Raw genomic sequence first — 20797 nt, forward strand, 5'->3', positions numbered from 1 at the left:
ACAAAGCAGCTGATTCACACCAAAATGGAAAAAGAACCCAAAGGAGAGAGTTAAGACACCAGGTGAAACACAGCAAGAAGCCGGGGATGGAAGCAAGAGAAACCAACAGACATGAAGTCTTTAGACAAGGGAGAGAGGGAAGAATGGACCAGAACCATTACACCTATGATGATGTAAATGTAACTTTCCCTTACAGTGAAACTTTATTTTTAAAAGAACTTTTGGCCCATGAAAGGGGTGGAGGTGGTAACAAAGTTAATTACGTCTCATAATTAGTCATTAGGATTAGATAACAAAGCCTTCAGCAGTGTACTACTCTAATGATGGAGGACCAGCATCTGAGAAACAGAATAGTATATTAGCATAACCACGTATGCAAAATACATAGAACCACTGCCACAGTTAACTTGTCATTGAGTGATTAAATATGAATTCATAATTAGAAAAATCCACATTGTAATTTATTGGCTTTCCTGACGGTTTTGGTTCATTAAAAGTTGATTACTAAACAGTGACCTCTAGTGGCCCATAATCTTCTAACGCTATATTGTTTCTTTTAAAGAGGCAACCAGCATACATTCCAAAAACCTTTTTACCTAAATAAGGCTGTTATTTTGAAGATGTTAATATTCCTTTTCCCTATAAAGGGAAGTATTGCCTTCACTCGTTCTTCTCTCTTTAAAATTCATTCTGTGTGACAAATACAAAGGGGTTAAAAAAAAAAAAAGCTCTCTTGCTTCCACATATTAACAATTTGTGACTGAACCCCTATGTGGGTGTTTGGGGCATTTTATTAATACTTGGAAACTGTATTAGATAATAACAGAATGAACTTCATTCATTCTATATTATCTAATTAGAACTTATGTCAAATTAACATGACAGTCATGCTATTATCTAATCACTCACTATACACACGGGACATGCTGAAAACACGTTTTATTTTCGTTTTATTTTAAAATTCAAAGGTACCCGTAATTTCAGATCACTGCGTACCATACTACTGAGGTTTATCTTAAAAGGTAATTGATTAATAACTGTAACTGTGAAAAAAAAATCCAGCTCATTTCTTAAATTTTTCTTTTTTCTTTTTTTTTTTTAATTTATTTGACAGAGATCACAAAATAGGCAGAGAGGCAGGCAGAGAGAGAGAGAGGAGGAAGCAGGCTCCCCGCTGAGCAGAGAGCCCGATGCGGGACCCGATCCCAGAACCCTGAGATCATGACCCGAGATGAAGGCAGAGGCTTAACCCACTGAGCCTTCTTAAAGAGGTTTTTTTTTTTTAAATAATAATGATGACACTTATCAAGAAGTCTACTTCTATAACACAAAGCAAACTTTCCAAGCATCATCTCTCCCATAGCATGATTAAATCTTTTTAAAGTATTCAAAGGCCTATAGTAGTACTTTAAGTTAAACCCAACTTACAATTCTATAAGCACATATGATTTTATTACTTCCTACCCAGTTATACTCATTATTCAAACAAGGTTTCAGAAAGGCTCACAATATGAAAAGACGACTTTGGATATATTATTAAAAGAATGATATGCATATATCTTCACTCTCCCCCAAATCAGACATGGTATTGATCCTGATTCTCTAAAGTAGTGGCAATGCTGTAGCTTCCTTAGATAATATGACTAAGCCTCCAATAAATTAAAGATGCAAACAAAAGAAAGACATGTACTACCTCATGTACTACTTCTACAGAACATGTGGGTGTGGGGTGCCAGTTGTTTCCTGTGATGATTTAAGATAGTAGCTGGATAATGAGTTATACCTTCTGTAAGAACCGAATCACCATTTAATGCTATTATCAACAGTTCATGACCCACCAGCAAGAAATGTCAACCTGATTAATATAAACACTGCTGACCTCAAAAAAAAAAAAAAAAAAAGGAAGAAAGAAAGAAACTTACTCCTCACTGTTATTAACATCTACTGTTCTTTAGTATGAAAATATAAAGTCAAATCTTTAGGTAAAAATATTTTTAGAGAATTTGCTATGCAAATTTTGCTAAGTGAGAGTTGGTAAGGTTCTGAAAAGGTAGAACTAAAGGCAGCATGTAAATATACACATTGGTTACAACTAAGGGAAACATCGTTTAGGAGATACATGATTTTATAGTTCATTGTGTCATTTAAAATGTTTGCTTTATCTTTTTAAACAGACAGCATTAACTAGGGTTAAAGCAAGATATCATTTTGGTTACAAAGCTCACTGTTAAACTTACTTCTGATACACAAGTTTCAAAACAACCAGAGATAAGATCAGAAAGATCTAAAAACAGAATTTAGAATGTCATATTTCCTTCCAGGAGCACAGGTATAAGAAGGCTGGTGTGAAAGTTCCTTTTTCTCAGTGAATTGTAGTATATTCACTTGCAATTTAGCCTGTTTCTGCTTTACACAATGAGCCATTTCTGGCTGTAGGTAAACCTGAAAAGCTGAAATTTCATTAGAGATTATTTAATGCTGTCATTTCCAGATTCCAAGAAGTAAGAGGAAAGAATATATGCTACAATCAGGTTTCAGGAAAACTCATTAGTTCACCCAAGAGACAGCTGATCTTTACTAAAAACAGGACGAAATTTTCCTCATTACAATAAGCTAGGTTTTTAGAATCTACAAAAAGTAAACCAACTCCTGCTTCTTTGTAACACTGAGAGGCTGGGCCTCTAAGATCATCTGACAACAGGCAGAACAAGTCAAGATTCCCTACCAATGAATGCCAAGCTTGCAAAGATTTTATTTAAATTGGGATCCCATTGGTAACCAAGAGTTTCACCTGAGACCAATATTTAGGAAACAATCCAACAAATCCAGAATGAGGAAAATTCCATTAGATAATTGATCTGGACTCCAAAACTGTCAACATCACGGAAGACTGTTTTTTTAAATGGAGAGTATGGGAACTGCTCTAGATTAAGGAAGGCTGAAGACACATAACAATGACATGTAATGCATGAACCTTTATTAGACACTGTATCAAAGAAAACCCACTTATCTGGAGGATAACTGAAAACAATATGTATATGGGCTCTTTATTAGATGACACTGAATCAATGTCAAATTTCTTGGATGTGATAGTTTTGGAGTTACATATGAGGATGTCCCTGTTCTCAGGAGATTTATTAAAAATATTTGGGTGTGGGTGAGTAGTTCAGGCAAAGAGACGTTTGGGAAACTGGGGGAAGAGCCTATTAATTGAGATCAGAAACAGAACAATAAATTAGATAGCAGAGCACTGATCCACATATAAATGGAATCCCTATATACTGATGATTTAGAAATGTTTCATGAATTCTATTTTTACTATCTTTTAAAAAGGCAGGAGGTGAAGAAGGAGAAATTCTGACCCAAAAACCAATGTAGATAAATACCTGCACTTTGATTAATCAAAGATACTTTCTTAAAACAGGAGTTAAATTTCTATAACCTGAATAATTCTTCATTAATTTAAATTATTATATTGCTGAGTTCCTCTATATCTCCATTTTAACAATCAAGTTTATATATATGCTTTCTCTCTCCAGTAGCTTTGAGTATTCCCTGGCAATAGCTTCCCAAGCAAATGAGTAACCACACTAATGGTATTTGTTCTAGGCTATCTACCAGAGCATTATGTATGGAAATTACCTCGCTGAGTTCCATCTGAGGGTTGTTTTACAAATAAAAACTCAACCACCAAAAAAAGAAGCTAAGTATTTTTATCCTACTACTCTCTGACTCATATTAGTAAAGAAACCTGGAAGTAAGGCTCACACACAGGCTGATTTTTGTTGTGTGGGGTTTTTTTTGTTTGTTTTTTGGGTTTTTTATTTTTAGATTTTATTTATTTGAGAGAGAGAGAGAACACAAACTGGGGATGGGCAGGGAGGGGCAGAGGGAGAAGTGGGCTCAATCCCAGTATCCTGAGATCATGACCTGAGCGGATGGCAGATGCTTAACTGACTGAGCCACCAGGGCACCTCTCACAAACTGTTTCTATGACATACTGCAAGCTACTGAGTTACAGCTTATGTAATTCCGTAACACTTACTTCCAAACTGAAACTACACTGTATGTATATTGCACTTATATACTTTCAAAATACACAGAAGTCTATTTGAAGAACCAGATTTCTATAAATTAGGGTTTGGTGAAAAGTGATACAAAACCAAATTAGAATATATGTAGTTGCTTTTCCTGTGAGTTTTCATGAAATAATGGTGTCGAGCAAATAAATTCTTCCCGTGATTTTAATGAATGAAATGCAATCAATTATACTAAGACCACAATAGATATAACTCAATATAAAAATCACCATCCCTGGCCTCCTTAATAGATTTAGAAAAAGTCACAGAGCAAGCATCTGCACCCAGGTCTTCTAAGCAGCAGTGCTGGGTAAAAAGAACCTTGGGATTTATACAGATGCACTCATTTGTGAAACTGCCACTAAAAAGAAAGCCTGAGCACTTAGAAATCAGGAAAAAATAAATTAAAAAAAATCTCAGCTCCCAGAAACCAAAAAACTATCTAGGTAACTAGAATTATTTGCCTAAAAATTCTAGGAAAATTTTTCAGGTAAGCTTATTTGTAGGAATTCAGTAAAAAAAAAAAAACTCTTAAGAATCAAATTTCTGGTAAGATTTTTAGCTTCCAATTTGGTAAAATGTATCTACCAAAATACTTGGTAAAAATGATTTATTAGGTATGTTTTGTGCTCTTCAGAATTTATATTCTAATTTATATATTTCCTTTTTAGGAAGATTCATACCTCCACTCACTCATCGATTCACTCAACCCAAGTCTGGGTACCTACCATCTGTTATGTTCTGATCTAGGCAGTGAACAAAACAGAAGAAATCTCTACTTTTGTGTGCTTATAATCTAGTAGAGTGGTTATCAACTCAGACTACCTATTAGAAACAACTCTTAGAGATTCTGATTTAAGTGGGGAGAAAGAGAGAGAGGTAGAAATCGGAGTGGAAGTAAAGAGGTTAGCTTCAGATAAACCCCTGATGGTTCATCCAGGGACAGGAAGGCAGAGTATATGTCAGCTTGTAGATGTGATCATAGGGTCATGTGGATGTTCTTTCATAACTGTCTATTTTCTCTGTGAAAGTAAGAAGGAAAGTTGCCACTGGGGAAGGTCACTGGTGGTTGGAAGAGAGAAGAGAAGGTATGAAATATCATTTAGGTGATGGAAAGAGTGAATGAACTGTCAGGCTGTCTTAAGAGTCCACTTGCGATCAGTGATCATTAATTTACAAGTGAAACCAGGCCAACATGGTCATCCATTTACTCCACCATGTTCAGCTACTCAAGGGCAGGTACAGGGCAAATGAATAGCTGGATTTGCTCCGGGATGGGATCTAATTCAATAGGGAGAAAGAGGTATAAGAGAGACATTTATCCTATACCACAGAACATAAACTGGATTGGAAAGGAAGCGGAGACTGAGGAAGACAGGGATGAAGAAGAGGCTGGTTCATTATTCTCCTTCAGTTCTAGCCCCCTCAGGCACTGCCGTCAACTGTATTTCTTATCCTTTTAACACCTAAAGTTCCCTTCCTTTAAAATACTCAATTCTTCTTCTTTTACAAAAGGTAGCTTGATTACTTTTGTTCAGGAATGACCAAACACAGCCTATAAACACAGTTTCTTTCAAATTTCAGGAAAATTTAGCATTTGCAGGTCTTTCAGCATTTAAAGACCAAGACACTGAATATCATTTTTCCACTTTCACCAAAAAGAAAAAAGATTCTATCGTAAGTAGAAATCTGGAGAGACAGACCAATTCAAACAGATTTGGTCTTTTATGGTTTCTTTGATAAAGGGAGATCCTCTAGAAGAAATACGGTACTTGATTTTGTCCCCAGCTTTACTAAAAGAGAGGTCCATTTATTTGAGAGACATGAAAGAAGAGGTACTTGTTTCCTCTCTTTGGATACAATTAGGATTTGAGATTGGGGGTCAAGAAGACTTACTGCAATGATTTAGGATTTAGAGTCTCCTTTGAACAGAACTATCACCTGACAATGTCGTCTTCAATTGGCAGGTAACCCATGCTTCCTTATCTCCTTCAAACATCACTGTATGCTTTCTTACAACTGTTATATAAAAATTGCTAAAAGCAAAAGATCTTTTTCTTCACTCATTTTACAGCAAAACCTCACCTGAACTGAGGTGAGGTTATTTATAGTCTCCATTTATTCTGCTTAGTTTGAATATTCAATTATTTCACTGCAGAAATAATGTGTCTGATTACAGAGGGCTGCCTTGGACCCTACTAGGGATGTCACATAATATATGGTAAATATAAGGTTACTATCTTCCTAAAAAATCAAAAACAAACTCACAATGCTCCGAGAGTTTCAAGGAAGGGATTATGTACCTACAGTGACTTTTTTTTTTCTTTTCCTTTTCTTATTTTAGGAACAGGAACCCAAACTTCTGGCTTGGTCAGAGTTAATAATTACTTCCATTTACTGAATTAATCACTTCCATTTACTGAATGATTATGATGTTTTACATACTATTTTAATTTAATTGAACACTGAGGAATGAGTCAATCTGAGATCTTAGAATTTATGACCTTTTTTTTTTTTTAAGATTTTATTTATTTATTCGACAGAGAGAGATCACAAGTAAGCAGAGAGGCAGGCAGAGAGAGAGAGAGAGGAGGAAGCAGGCCTCCCGCCAAGGAGAGAGCCCGATGCGGGGCTCAATTCCAGGACCCTGGAATCATGACCTAAGCCCAAGGCAGAGGCTTTGACCCTCTGAGCCACCCAGGTGCCCCAGAATTTATGAACTTTAATCAAATCTTTTCCCTACCTCGGAATCCATCCAGCTGGTAAAGAGCAGAGCTAGCCATTTCTTGTGCTCATCTGGTGGTTATCATTTCTCCTTAATCAGAAGTAGTATATTACATGGGTAAAATGCAGAAATCTCAGAGTCAGCTAGGCTTGGTTTTAAATTTGTTACACCTCCACAAATGTCTAGGACATGATCCTTAACCTCTTTGTTCAATCTTTTCTTCTATCAGCAAAATGGGAGGGGGGGCAGTACTTACCTCATAGGATTATAAGCAAGAATTAAATGAGATAATGTCTGAAAAGCATTCGGCTACATTACAACAGTACCTGGCTGGGGACTTACTATGTAATTGCAGCTCATGAAATAATAGTCTCCCTTACCTATTTTTACCAAAGGCAAGTGTATGATGCTATTTGCTTTCTGAATTATAAAGGTTATTCATAAAATTTTTTTCACCAAAATAAAGTGATAGTCACATGATATACGCTCTTCTTGTTTTCAAAGGACACTTATTTTGATTTCAAGAGGAGCTTTATTAGCCTCTAACTGTCATAGACACACTGCTAGTATACAGAATTTTAGAGCTAAGACGAATGTTAGAATGAAGTATATTTAGTGATCAACTATTATATCCCAGGCATATGACATTTCAGTTCTTTCAACAAGCCTAACAGGTAGCTATTGTTGACTGAATTTTTAAAATAAGAGCGAAAAAACTTCAGCTTAAGTAACTTAGACAATGTCACAAAACTAGTAAAGAAAAGATGTTTTCAGGGTGTCTGGCTGGCTCAGTTGGTACAGCATGCGACTCTTGATCTCAGGGTTCCAAGTTCAAGCCCCATGATAGGTGCAGAGATTACTTAAAAATAAAATCTTTTTTAAAAAAAGGTCTTCTGGGGCAACTGGGTGGCTCAGTCGTTAAGCGTCTACCTTCGGCTCAGGTCATAATCCCAGGGTCCTGGAATCGAGCCCCATGGCAGGTTCCCTGCCCAGCAAGAAGCCTGCTTCTCCCTCTCCCACTCCCCCTACTTGTGTTCCCTCTCTTGCTGTGTCTCTCTCTGTCAAATAAATAAAATCTTTAAAAAAAAAAAAAAAAAAAGATGTCTTCATCAAAAGTCTGGAGGAAACAGTATCTTGTGATATAGCCCTAACACTCTCTCTTTTTTTTTTTTTTATAGATTTTATTTATTTGACAAAGATCACAAGTAGGCAGAGAGGCAAGCAGAGAGAGAGAGGAAGGGAAGCAGGCTCCCTGCTGAGCAGAGACCGATGCGGGGCCCAATTCCAGGACCCTGGGACCATGACCCGAGCAGAAAGCAGAGGCCATAACCCACTGGGGGCACCCAGGCACCCCAGCCCTAACACTCTAACAATGTTTTTAAAACTTTATCACCTTGCTGGGATGCCTTGGTGGCTCAGTCAGTTAAGCGTCTGCTTTTACCTCAGGTCTGAACCCAGGGTCCTCGGATTGAGTAACCACATCAGGCTCCCTGCTCAGCGGGGAGTGTGCTTCTCCTTCTGCTCCTGTCCCCACTCATGCTCGTGCTCTCTCTCTCTCTCTCACTTTCTCTCTCAAATAAATGAAATCTTAGAAAAAAGAAAACAAAAAAAACCTTTCCCTACCTTATTTCCCGAGAAAACTGCTTAACACCCTAGCATCAGAGAATACCTTTGTAATAAACAGAGAATCTATAATAATTTTTTATAAAAATTAAGCCATATTGTGTCTTGTTTTACAATCTCCTTTTCCTAACAAAACACTGCAAAGTTTTTTTGTGTCCATTATTAATCATTTTGATTCATATTATGTCATTTAATCCCTAACTATTAATTCCCTCCTCCTGGCCTCAGGTTTTTCCAAGTCATCATTATTTTAAATCAGTGGTTCTTAAAGACCCCAGAGCTTTTGCTTATGCGGATTCTGTCAGTATTTGTCAGTTAGAAATTAAAACTAAGAAAGTTATAAAATATTTCTTAATTTACTTAAAAATAATAAACCCACCATTATGTTAACACACTTTCATGAAAAATAAAAAGACTTTCCAAAGCAAGAGAATATTTACTAAGAAGAGTATCTCTGTCGTAAATTTTGCAAATCTTTTTAATTATGGCTTAATAGGAAACAACTGAATTTTCATACTAGCTTGCATGCAGAAGCAGATATATGTTGTTTTGGTTGAAATATATAAAGGAAAAGCTGATTTCATACGGATATGTGGTAGGTAAAGGGAGGATTAATTTAATAATGTTTCAGATCATTGTGGATATCTTTAATATTATACCAGAACTTGACACATGGTGGTTTCATAAAGACTAATTGCACATATGTAATCTAAAATTGTTATCAACAAACTTTTTTCAGTCTGCTACATTAAAATCTGTTTTGCACTTTGAATGCATATTTTAATCGGGCATAATTTTTTTTAAGATTTTATTTATTTACTTGATAGAGAGAGATATCACAAGTAGGCAGAGAGGGAGAAGCAGGCTCCCCGCTGCGCAGAGAGCCCAATGCAGTGCTCGATCCCAGGACCCTGAGATCACAACCTGAGCCAAAGGCAGAGGCTTAACCCACTGAGCCACCCAGGCACCCCAGTCAGGCATAATTCTGTAACATCATACAGTGGTCTTTTGGAAAGCAGTGGTTCAGTGAGTTACATAGATCTTCCAAATTCCTAAAATGTGATATGAGTAATTCACATTCTTCAATAATACAACAAATCTCATCGTAAGTCTTTACCATTAGAAAGCTATCAGGATCATAGCATCAGACACAAGTTTTCAAAAATTCTAATTTTTGCCTGAAAGATTCAATTTTTATCATTGGCAACAAATAACTATTAGTTGCTTTCCTTGAAGTAAGAGACTCACTTTGTTCTTTTTCTATAAAATGTCTTGTCAGTTATTCTTTAAAATAAAATTGGCATTCCACAAAAAGGTAGATACTTTAGCTGGGACGTCAATCACAAAAGTATTAAATCACACTATCTATAGTAGCAGACGTGTTTTGTGCATACTTTCCATTTCATCACACAAGATATTAAAAAAACACATTTTATTGGTTCATCAAGGACAGTCTTAAGCAAAACTACATGTGTGTCACAGTGAAGAATACACTGACACTGTCTTGATTCATGCTAAGGTCTTATAGTTTTACCCACCATTCCATTTGCCCTGTAATATTAGTATTATTATGAAAGGAATGTAGACCTCATGGTGCCCCGGAGATCCGTAAGAACACATGAGAACCAGAGAACACGTGAGGTTCATGAGAGCACACTGAGAACCAGTGTTAACAATGCTCTAAGTACATTCGTAGAGCTAAATCTTTACATACATTCTCAATGTGGGGGATAAAGTCTTAGAAGTAGAATTACTAGAGGAGTTATTTATTTATATACGTATTTTAAAGTTTTTGATGCATACAGCCGAACTGTTTTCTGAACTGGCTGAAATAATTTGCATACCTATCAGCAGCCAACAGAGCTCCATATTTCCCCTACCTCCAGTAAAGACAGACTTCTGTACCTTTGCCAATTTGAAGGTTAAAAATGGTAAGTCTTCTGGACTGTTCTTGCTGTCATAAAGTTCAAGTTGCTCCAGTATGGACTGCTTTGTTTCACTAGAATTTGGTTGTACGAAAAGTGAGCTTAGACCTTCTAACAGCAAGTTTCTCACTTTACTGGAAAATGCTTCTAAGTAGAGTTTTTCTGCCCTTAAAAAAAGTCCTGTTGTACAGTTATATGATTTTTTAGAGTAGGAATGTTACAAAATGACAAAATTCTCAATTTAAGAACACATGTAAACTTTTTAATAACAAGCACTAAACTGGCCTTCTTCCATGTTTATTCTAATCTGAGAAGATGAGTGGTTATACAATTCCTCCATATAAATGCAGTCCACCTGGGCACAGGAGGGAGGGTAATCTGAACACACTGACTTCCTACCAGTTCACTTACTTTCTTTGCAATTTATTCTTTAAACAAGTCTTTTTTCCCTCTGAGCAATAAATCTGAGGTAAATTATTATCACCGAAATTTCCCAGAAAGAAAACACGCCCTTGTTATAAATATACAAACACAGAGGGAGAAACATGAAAAACAATATTCTTTTCTACCTCAACTGATGGTCAACATGGGATCTCAGAAAGATGGCCAATCTGATTTGAAGCGTTTAAGAATACAACATAATCCAGAATGACTGCAGTCTAGAGCAAACGTGTAAAAACAGCCGTAGCATCTTTGAAAAGGAGAGAGAGGAATCACTCTGGGAAGTGTGAGCTTTGTGGATGTAACGGTGACCACCTCTACTTCCCTGGGACAGATTTCTTTAGCCTAACAACCCTCGCTGGTGACTTGTGACATTCTCCTGCCGGTCCCTGCAGGTCCGGTACCCTGACAGGCCATTATGAAAAGGCTCTCTAACAGGGCCGCTGGCTGTCAGAAGCCACCAGCTGGCCTGCCACAGCCCCGCAGTCGCCAGGGTCCAGCTGCCAGTCTGGGCGGTGCTGTCCATGCTGAGCAACGTGCCACCCAGCTGCTGCATGGTCACGTCCATCTGGAGCTCTCTAGCTAGACAAATCTCTAGGCCTGTCAGATCTCTTCAGCAAGCCTTGTTATGCAAATTCAATTACTCAAGTGTGCCCTATTACTGCTGGCTAACTGCTCCTAGAACCAATCTCACACTGACAGTCAGTTCACATTTTTTGCTCACCAAAGAGTACCTCATTTATTCTTGCTTTGCTATTCCCTTGTATCATTAAGCAGAACAGCCAAAGTCCACGGTATTCTAACCTCTCTGCAGTGGGCTACTGTTCTCCACAAAGAACGCAGAGGAAAATTAATTACAAAAGAAAACCTTCTAATCAGACATGAAGTGGTGTTAAAGCTGCAGCCTCCCTACGCTTGACACAGATGATTTTACTACCAGAAATGAGAAATTTAAATCTTAATGGCTGAAAGGAAAATCCGGTATAACAAGTTAAACAGGACCAAAAAAAAAAAAAAAAACCCGGAATTATTAGGAGAAAAATGCTGTAGTAGTACTTTTACTAATACCCACTTTTAAGTAAAAAGGAAGAAGTGACAAGAAATTCAGGTAAAGTTCACACTGATGGCTCACTGCCTGCCCGGTCTGCACTTTGCACTCCTTTCTGCCCCTCCCCAGCCATGCACACCTCCTCCCAACATGCACTTCCTCCCTACATTTTCCTCCCTCCTCTCAATGTACCCTCTTTGCCTCCCCCTTCAATTAGGTTTCTTTCTCTTTTAATAACTCATCTTAACCAATAAATAATTTGGAGATGATATGGGTTATGGGTACTCAAAAGCAATTAACCATTTCTAAATGCAGCTTAGGAGGAAGAGAGTCTAAGTAAATGCCTGCTTATGAGTCATGCAATGATACAAATACCAACACAAATTTAGTGAAAACAGGTATTAGAATAATATTTGGACCCCATTCCCTAAGGAATGTTTCTAGCACAGGAAATGCTTAGAATCTTTGCTTTAAAAATAACACTTCACTGTTGACTGCAAAAATGAAAGAATGAAGACAGCTGGCCAAGCAAAAGCCAACCCTGAAACATCATTCAGGTTTAAAGCCTATAATACAAGGGACGGAAGTTTACTGGTTTTCCTGGTTTGCCTAATTTTCTAAATAAAACTAGAAATAAATAAGGAAAGGAGGTCCAAGGTAAATACAAAGCAAGAAATTTTGTTAATATATGTAACTGTATAATATATACAGTATTTTTATATCAGCCTGCATACATAGTATTTTTTTTTAAAGATTTATTTATTTATATTTAGAGAGAGCACAAATGGGAGGCGGGGCAGAGGGAGAGAGAGAATCTTCAAGCCCAAGCTCTGTTGAGGGCGGAGCCCAACGCGGGGCTGGATCCCAGGATCCCAGCCACTTAACTGACTGGGCCACACAGGCACCTCCCCAGTATTTTAAAGATATAACAAAATATATAGTACCTTCGAATATATCACAAAATCATCCTAATAACTGATAATTTACTAATTTATATTTCCTTTTTTTTGCTTCTAGAAATCACTAACAGTTCTTCAATTAATTATATCTAAGAAATCAACACTCTAAAAGCATAATTTGTTGTATTCTCTACTTGTTTTTACTTTTTTACCCTGATCTTGATCAAACAGTAAAAAGTGTTAGTATCTATATGCTTGCCCTTAAAATTCTAAAATCAATTTTTTTTTAAGATTTTATTTGTCAGAGATCACAAGCAGACAGAGAGGCAGGCAGAGAGAGAGAGAGAGAGAGAGGAGGAGGAAGCAGGCCTCCTGCTGAGCAGAAAGCCTGATGTGGGGCTCAATCCTAGGACCTGGGATCATGACCCGAGCCGAAGGCAGAGGCTTTAACACACTGAGCCACCCAGGCGCCCTTAAAATCAATTGTTTTTAAAAACTGCTTCTCGGGATGCCTGGGTGGCGCAGTTGATTAAGTGTCTGCCTTTGGCGAAGACCATGATCCAGGGTCCTGGGATCAGCCCCACCCTCATGCTCCCTGCTGGTGGCGGTGGAGGTTGCTTCTCCCTCTCCCCCTCCCCCTGCTCATGTGTGCTCTTTCTCTCTCATTCTCTCTCTCTCTCAAAAAAACAAAATCTTTTTTTTAAAAACTGCTTCTCAAATGCTTCATTTTCTTTTTTTTTTTTAAGATTTTATTTATTTATTTGACGGAGAGAGATATCACAAGCAGGCAGAGAAGGGGAAGCAGGCTCCCTGCCGAGCAGAGAGCCCGATGCAGGGCTTGATCCCAGGACCCTGAGATCATGACCTGAGCCGAAGGCAGAGGCTTAACCCACTGAGCCACCCAGGTGCCCCTCAAATGCTTCATTTTCAATGATTCTTAAAACCAAGTATCTTTTAACTTTTGAGAAACAAAGGTTTCCAAAAAATTTACACAAGTTAAAATTAAAAGAGAAAAATCATTTCACTCAAATATGTAAAAGTAAAAAATATACTGTATATACAATTTAGGAACCATTCACATTTGTAAGAATAAATAGCTATCTCACAGTAAGACTTTTTTTAAATGTGGGAATGGCAGTATTAGGAGTTAAGGTAACACTGAAAAGGTGTGTTTTTATTTAATGAAATATTTTATCAGCATGTTATATTTCTACTTATAAATTCAAAATAACAAAAAAGGGTAAGTGAAGTATACTTCTACTACATTTAGAAATTACTAAAATGCTTATACTTTAATTAGGAGAACGCTAAGATTTATTTTGTTTACTTTTTATGATGGTGACAGGGTTCAAAACACACTCTCCCAAAATATGGCACCTTGCCATATGATGAAATTTGAGAAACCACAGATGCAGGAAGGAACCCCCCCCCCGACCTTCTCTTTCTCCCCTGAAATAGGGCACAAGATCCTCAAGTGAGGGGTACCCTCCCCTCCCTATACCTAGAGGAAAGGAACATCCTTATCTCCAGAGACAGAGTAACTCTGAAAGGAATCCCAATGAACACGCCTTGTGAAGCTTTCCACAATTTACTTGCCTTACCTGATACCCTTTGTCCTATCATATTTTTCCACTTTCTAGTCTTCATCAAACTTGATCCAAGGGGTGCCTGGGTGGCTCAGTTGGTTAAGCCGCTCTGCTCAGCAGGGAGCCTGCTTCCTCCTCTCTCACTGACTGCCTCTCTGCCTACTTGTGATCTCTATCTGTCAAATAAATAAATAAATCTTTAAAAAAAAAAAAAAAAACAAACTTGATCCAAAAACGACTTTAACCATTGGGGCACATGGGTGTTTTCCTCCTTATGAAGACTGCCCATTATGTAAAACTCATATTAAATAAACTTGTACGCTTTTCTCTTGTTATTCTGTCCTTTGTCAGTCTCATTTACTGACAAAAGAAATCAGGAGAATAGAAGAAAAGAACTTTTTCTCCTCCCATTCAGTGAACAAAATCTTTCTCCCAAATCTTCATATACAGTATCAATAGGTAGGACTCATCCTTAAACTACTCTGCCAGAGTCTCAAATTCTTTATCAACTAAGAACTTTTTTTTCACCTTTATAATTCCAGTAGTGATCATAATAAAATAGGAGTAATTGACACTATTGAGCACATACTATCGATCAGCTACTTTTCCCTAAAGGCAACCCTATGAAGTAGGTATTATTTATAATGTCCATAATAGGAAGAAATTGAAGAACAGAGATGTTAAATAGCTTGCTCAAGGTCATATGGCCAGTATGCAGTAGGGAAACTAACTCTGAACTCCACTGCCTCCACTTTATTATATACAGAAACTAAGAGAAAACTAGAAATCAACCACATGGTGTAAGATATTTACCAGATTGTAAATGTAGTCTTGGGGATTATATAAACTAAAATGAAGACAGTTGTGACAGTGGTTTTCCCTCTGGTAGGCATTCTTTGGTTCATTTCTGGAAATGAATGAATTTGCCCAAGTCTATACAACTAGTAAGCAACTTAAACTTGAGTCTAGAATCCAAATCCCATGGATTTGGATCCATGGATTGGATCATACCACACAGCCTCTTCTCAAAGCTCTAGAAGTCCTGTTTTGCAAATCAGAGTTCTGATCTGGGTTTCAACATCCCCAAGCAAACAGTAATGTATATTTTTCCACTCTGATTATGTTAGAACATTCTGGTAAAGTCAACCCTGAAGATGGGGGTTTGGTGAGGGGGGAAGGAAAAAGGAAAGATAGAAATTCCATTATGTGATTTTCACAGAAAGCAAAGGCCTTAAAAACAGCATTACAATAAGGACTGTGCTCACATAGGAGACTCAATGGTCGTCTTTTTACACACTAGTGAGCTTTCATCTTACATATTATTTCATTTAAGCCTCAAAATAATCTAACACAGATACACTCAGTACTAATATTCTAACCACTTTTAGTTATACCTAGAAAAGTCAAGGCTCAGAGAAATCAAGTAATTTACCTAAAGATACAACAGGTAGTGGGAACAATGGAACTCAAATCTGTCTTTAGATTCCTAATGTAAGTGCTCTTTTTACTATACCCAACTTGCTTTCATACTGTAATTAAATACTTTGCTGCCCTGTTTATCAGAATTTCCTTCCTATGCCAATCTGTCCACTTTTCAAAGCAAAAAATACTGGTCTTCAAATTTCTAAATCATCTGAACAGTTTCTTCTTGTTTTTTTTCAGAAGCGTAAAGCGCAAATATAAAAGTTTCCCACAGAAGGAAGTCAGTCAAAAATAAGCGCAGTCCTTCACAGACCCTCTGGCAGGCAGATTCTTAAAGGAACATCTGCTATCACTTAGCCACGACCCATCTGATCCCTTTAGAGCCCTGCCTCCATCTACCCTTCAGCTGTTGAGGGTTCTGAAGGTATCTGTTAATTCCTTCAGAGTCCTAGATAAGGATCTCATTGAATTCTGTAAACTAGAAATACCATTTTCTTCAAAGTCTGGTCATAATATTAGCACCTGGAATTATAAAAGCACTTTCTTATCACATTAAAGACATACAACCAAGAATGAATAAGTAAAATTATACTTCCATCCTTTCAGGGAGGCAGCCTGGTGGTTGCAATCCTTGAATGTCTCCCTCAAGGAACAGAGAAATGGTTAATAGGACGCGAAAACATCTCGGGAAAGATGCTAAAGCTGCAAGACAACCACATTAGTTTTTCTTTCTAAGGGACACCCATCCAGTTTTTGGTATCAGATCATCTCATCTAAGCCTTCAACTTTTAATTTTAAGCTTAGCTTTTAGCTTTTCTAAACAGAGATACAATATAAATTCTATTAATTGCATACAAATCACAATTATCATTTAAAAACTTCTCCACAAATCTCAGGTCTCTCCCTGGAAGGAAATTTTAAGTTTGGCAAAGGATGTGGGCCCTCATTGCTCACTTGTCCATCACTGAGCCCACCCCATGGTCCGGCAGCCTCCACTGAACAATATAGGCGCTTTCATCACTTAGTTTTATTATCTGTAACCATTTGTACAGGACACAATGTAAGGTATATAAGGCATTTACAAAGACAGTATTTTTCTAAAAAGTACAACTAAATCTGCCTTCTTGAAACTAAGTCTAACACCTTTCTTGTTAGCCTCAAAAAAGGGACATTCTTTAAATGGCATTGTGGGCTTCCAAAAACTAAATGTACTGCTACCTTAATTTCTCACACAATCCTTTTCTACCCACCGCACTCCCCAATCTAAATAAACACTTTTCTAAATACAGTGATTCTGGAAGAAACTTCCTGTGTCTTACCAGTCTGGCTCATCTCATTTCTTGCTACTTCTCCCTCCCCTCACAACCAGAAACATCAAAATCCAGAAATATCCAACTGCCACACTTCAGCAAAGACACTGTGCTACTTTATGTTTCTGCATCTTGCATGTGCTTTATTCTGTTGCCTGAAAATAGACCTCCTCTTCTTCTTTGGCAAATTTCTATTTGTCATTTATTTGTTTGTTTACAGATTTTATTTATTTATTTGGGAGATGGAGGGAGTGCAAGAGAGAGCACTAGGGTGGGAAGGGCAGAGGGAGAGGGAGAAGCGGGCTCCCCATGGCATTCCATCAGTGGACTTGATCCCAGGGTCCTGGGAGCCATGAAGGCACCCCTCTATTTATCTTTTAAAATGTAATTTAGACATCACCTATTCCAGAAAGTCAATTATGAGACGGCCCAAATGGATCAATAACTTCATTTTGAACGTTATGTCTGTTACATTCAGTATCATGTATTGCTTTAGGAATATGCATCTGCCTCATCTAATACGTGATGATAACCTCGAAGGCCCAGTCATCTCTTTCCCAGCACCCAGGAGGACAGGAAACAGGAGCTGCTCAATGAATGTTTGCTGGGTGAATGGATAATAGATAGAATAATAGGTAGAAGAATAAATAGAAGAATAAAGAATAGAGATACGATTCACAGGGACTAGATTTTTCATCAGGAAATAAAAGAAGAAAAGAGGAGGAGAAATGGAGGACAAGGATAAAAACAATAGAGCAAACTATTGGGACCAACTTGGATAGTTCTTATCCCCAAAACTGGTTCCATCCAAGTTAAGAGTCTTTGTGAATTTCATAGGCTAACCTTGTAATGCCGAAATATAAAGTACTTTAAGGAAAACAACCAAACACACATCATGTTACCACTTTTCCTGAAATCATAACTCTAGCTCAAGCTGCCATCCTCATGTGTCCAGCCTATTGCAACAGATTCCTAGTTAGTTTCCCAGCTTTTACCCTTTTTTAGAAAATCCAGAACTGATTGTGCAGCTTCCCTGCTTAAAATGTTCAAGATGTCCCACTGTTCTTAGTACAAAGAACAAAATGAGTAGCATGACTAGAAGGAGCTTGAGAGGCCAGCCCAACTGCCAAGACTCATCCAACACCACACCAACTGTCCAGCCTCATCCAACACCACACTTCTCTTCAAATGTCCTCTGTTTAGAACATTCTTCTCCAGTGCTTAGTTAATTCATTCCCTCTTGGAAGGTCACAAATCAATGGTTACTCTGTCCAATTACACCTCCTGACCTCCAAGAAAATCTCTCTATCCAAATACTACTTTAGCCCAACATATCCCCACTGCATTACAGCAACAAAAATACCGTACAACGGGCGCCTGGGTGGCTCAGTTGGTTGAGCAGCTGCCTTTGGCTCAGGTCATGATCCTGGACTTCCAGGATCAAGTCCCGCATCGGGCTCCCAGCTCCTTGGGGAGTCTGCTTCTCCCTCTGACCTTCTCCTCTCTCATGTTCTCTCTCACTCATTCTCTCTCAAATAAATAAATAAATCTTAAAAAAAAAAAATACCGTACAACTTTTTTGTGATAAGATCAGTATCTGTGGGGCGCCTGGGTGGCTCAGTGGGTTAAAGCCTCTGCCATCAGCTCAGGTCATGATCTCAGGATCCTGGGATCAAGACCCACATCGGGCTCTCTGCTCAGCAGGGAGCCTGCTTCCCCCTCTCTCTCTGCCTGCCTCTCTGCCTACTTGTGATGTGTCAAATAAATAAATAAAATCTTAAAAAAAAAAAGATTAGTATCTGTCTCCTCTCAATTAGATTATAAATTCTAGTAGGGCAAGGATTGTGCCTATTCTGTTGCCAATGGAGTCTTAGACCCATATTAGAAACATATTTATATTTGTTGAGGAAATTAATAATGAAAACACACATTATCATGGGATACTGCCTTAACATTTAAAAAAAAAAAAACTCCCTCCAACCAGAAGCTACCATTGTGTTTATGATCAAATCCATCAAAACATTCTCATTAATATCAGGAAAATGACAAGTGCATCTATTACCACTACTATTATTCAAAACTGTTCTAGAAGTATCAACCAATGTAATTAGTAGCAAGAAATAAGACCTCTAAAAATTTTAGAAAACGTGAGTTAAAATTATCATTTTTAGAACTAGGAAACCGAAGATGGCCAACCGAAGAACTACTAGAAACATAAGAGAATTCAAAAGGAAGTTGAGTTCAGGGATGCCTTGGGTGGCTCAGTTGATTAAGTATCCAACTTGGGCTCAGGTCAAGATCTCAGGGAGTCTGCTTCTGCCTCTCCCCATACTCGTGCTCACTTTTTTTTTTCTCTTTCTCAAAAAAAAAAAAAAAAAAACCTTAAAAAAAGGAAGTTGAGTTCAAATTAACATACAGAAATTGAAATTTCTCATATTTATGAACAAGAATAAATGGAAATGTTAAAAAAAAGAAAAAGAAAGGACTCCACATATACCAACAATAATAATAAAGATAAAAAGACTTTGGAATAAACTGTACAAGAAATGTTTAGGATATACAAGAAGAAAACCTGAAAATCCTAGTAAGAGACATAAAAGATATCAATAATGAGTAAATCTAAAACTTGATTCTGTAAATATATCAATTTTCCATAAATAGTCTAGTGCAACCCCAATCACGATATTAATAGAATGTTTTGGGAGGAACATGATAAAATGACTCTCGTGTCTATTTAGGACAATAAACAAGCAAAAGTAGTCTGGGGAGTTCTGAGAGAGAAAAAAGACCAATGAAAGACTATCCTCCCAGGTAGGGTAGACAGGAAAATAAAGCAACAGAAAGTAAAAATGTCCTACTTATGGAAAAATCAACAAGAAGATATCACTAGAAGAATATAGAGAGCTTAGAATAGACCCAAATATACATGGGAATTGAGTATATGAAATTACTGGAGTTTGTAAAATCAATGGTGAAAGATTTTTCACTAAATTGATACAAAGAAAAGGTAATCTAGATCTTTACCCTCATTCCCTCCACCGTAATGAATCCCAAATGAATAAAAAATTTAAAAAATGAAATCGTAAAGCAAAATAAAAATGTGTAAATCTTTTTTTAATTTTAATTTTTTTTTAATTTTTTTTAAACATATAATGTATTTTTATCCCCAGGGGTATAGATCTGTGAATCAAGTAAATCTTTTTTAAAATCTTATAATCTTGGAGATAAACAGGACATATAAGTCAGAAACCATAAAAAGTAAGACTGGTAATTTCAACCACATAAAAATTCAAAATTTCTATATTTCAAAAAAAACCCCATAAACAAGATGAATAAATCAGAAAGGACAAACTGGTCAAAAATATTTACAACATATATATCTCCCCACAAATAACACTTGTTAAAATATAAACTCCCTAAGAGCAGGAATACATGTGTATGTGGGTGTGGGTGTGGGAGGAGATCTATGATCTATTCCCAGGCCTAGACTAGTACTTAGTACATGGTAGTCAATAAATATTTGTTTAATAAAGGAAGGAGCATTTGACACTCATACATATCAATTAGAAAAGATAAATGCCCAGCACAGTGCCCAACACTCCTAAGTACTCAACAAATATCTGCTGAATGAATGAATCCAAAAAAAACATGTCCAAAGGATAGGCAGAAACAATCAATGGAAAGAAAACAAACAAACAAAAAAATGGCCAGGAAGCATTATTAAAATGCTCAAACTCGT

General features: G+C 37.2%; 1 protein-coding gene across 1 annotated transcript in view; it reads right to left on the bottom strand.

Moving 5' to 3' along the window:
* The window catches only part of HIBADH (3-hydroxyisobutyrate dehydrogenase), a 106276-nt gene that overhangs the window by 42560 nt on the left and 42919 nt on the right, over window positions 1-20797 (bottom strand). The window lies entirely within an intron of this gene.

The sequence above is a fragment of the Mustela putorius genome, unplaced genomic scaffold (assembly GCF_011764305.1).
Source record: "Mustela putorius furo isolate JIRA1106 unplaced genomic scaffold, ASM1176430v1.1 tig00003845_pilon_pilon_pilon, whole genome shotgun sequence".
NCBI lineage: Eukaryota > Metazoa > Chordata > Mammalia > Carnivora > Mustelidae > Mustela > Mustela putorius.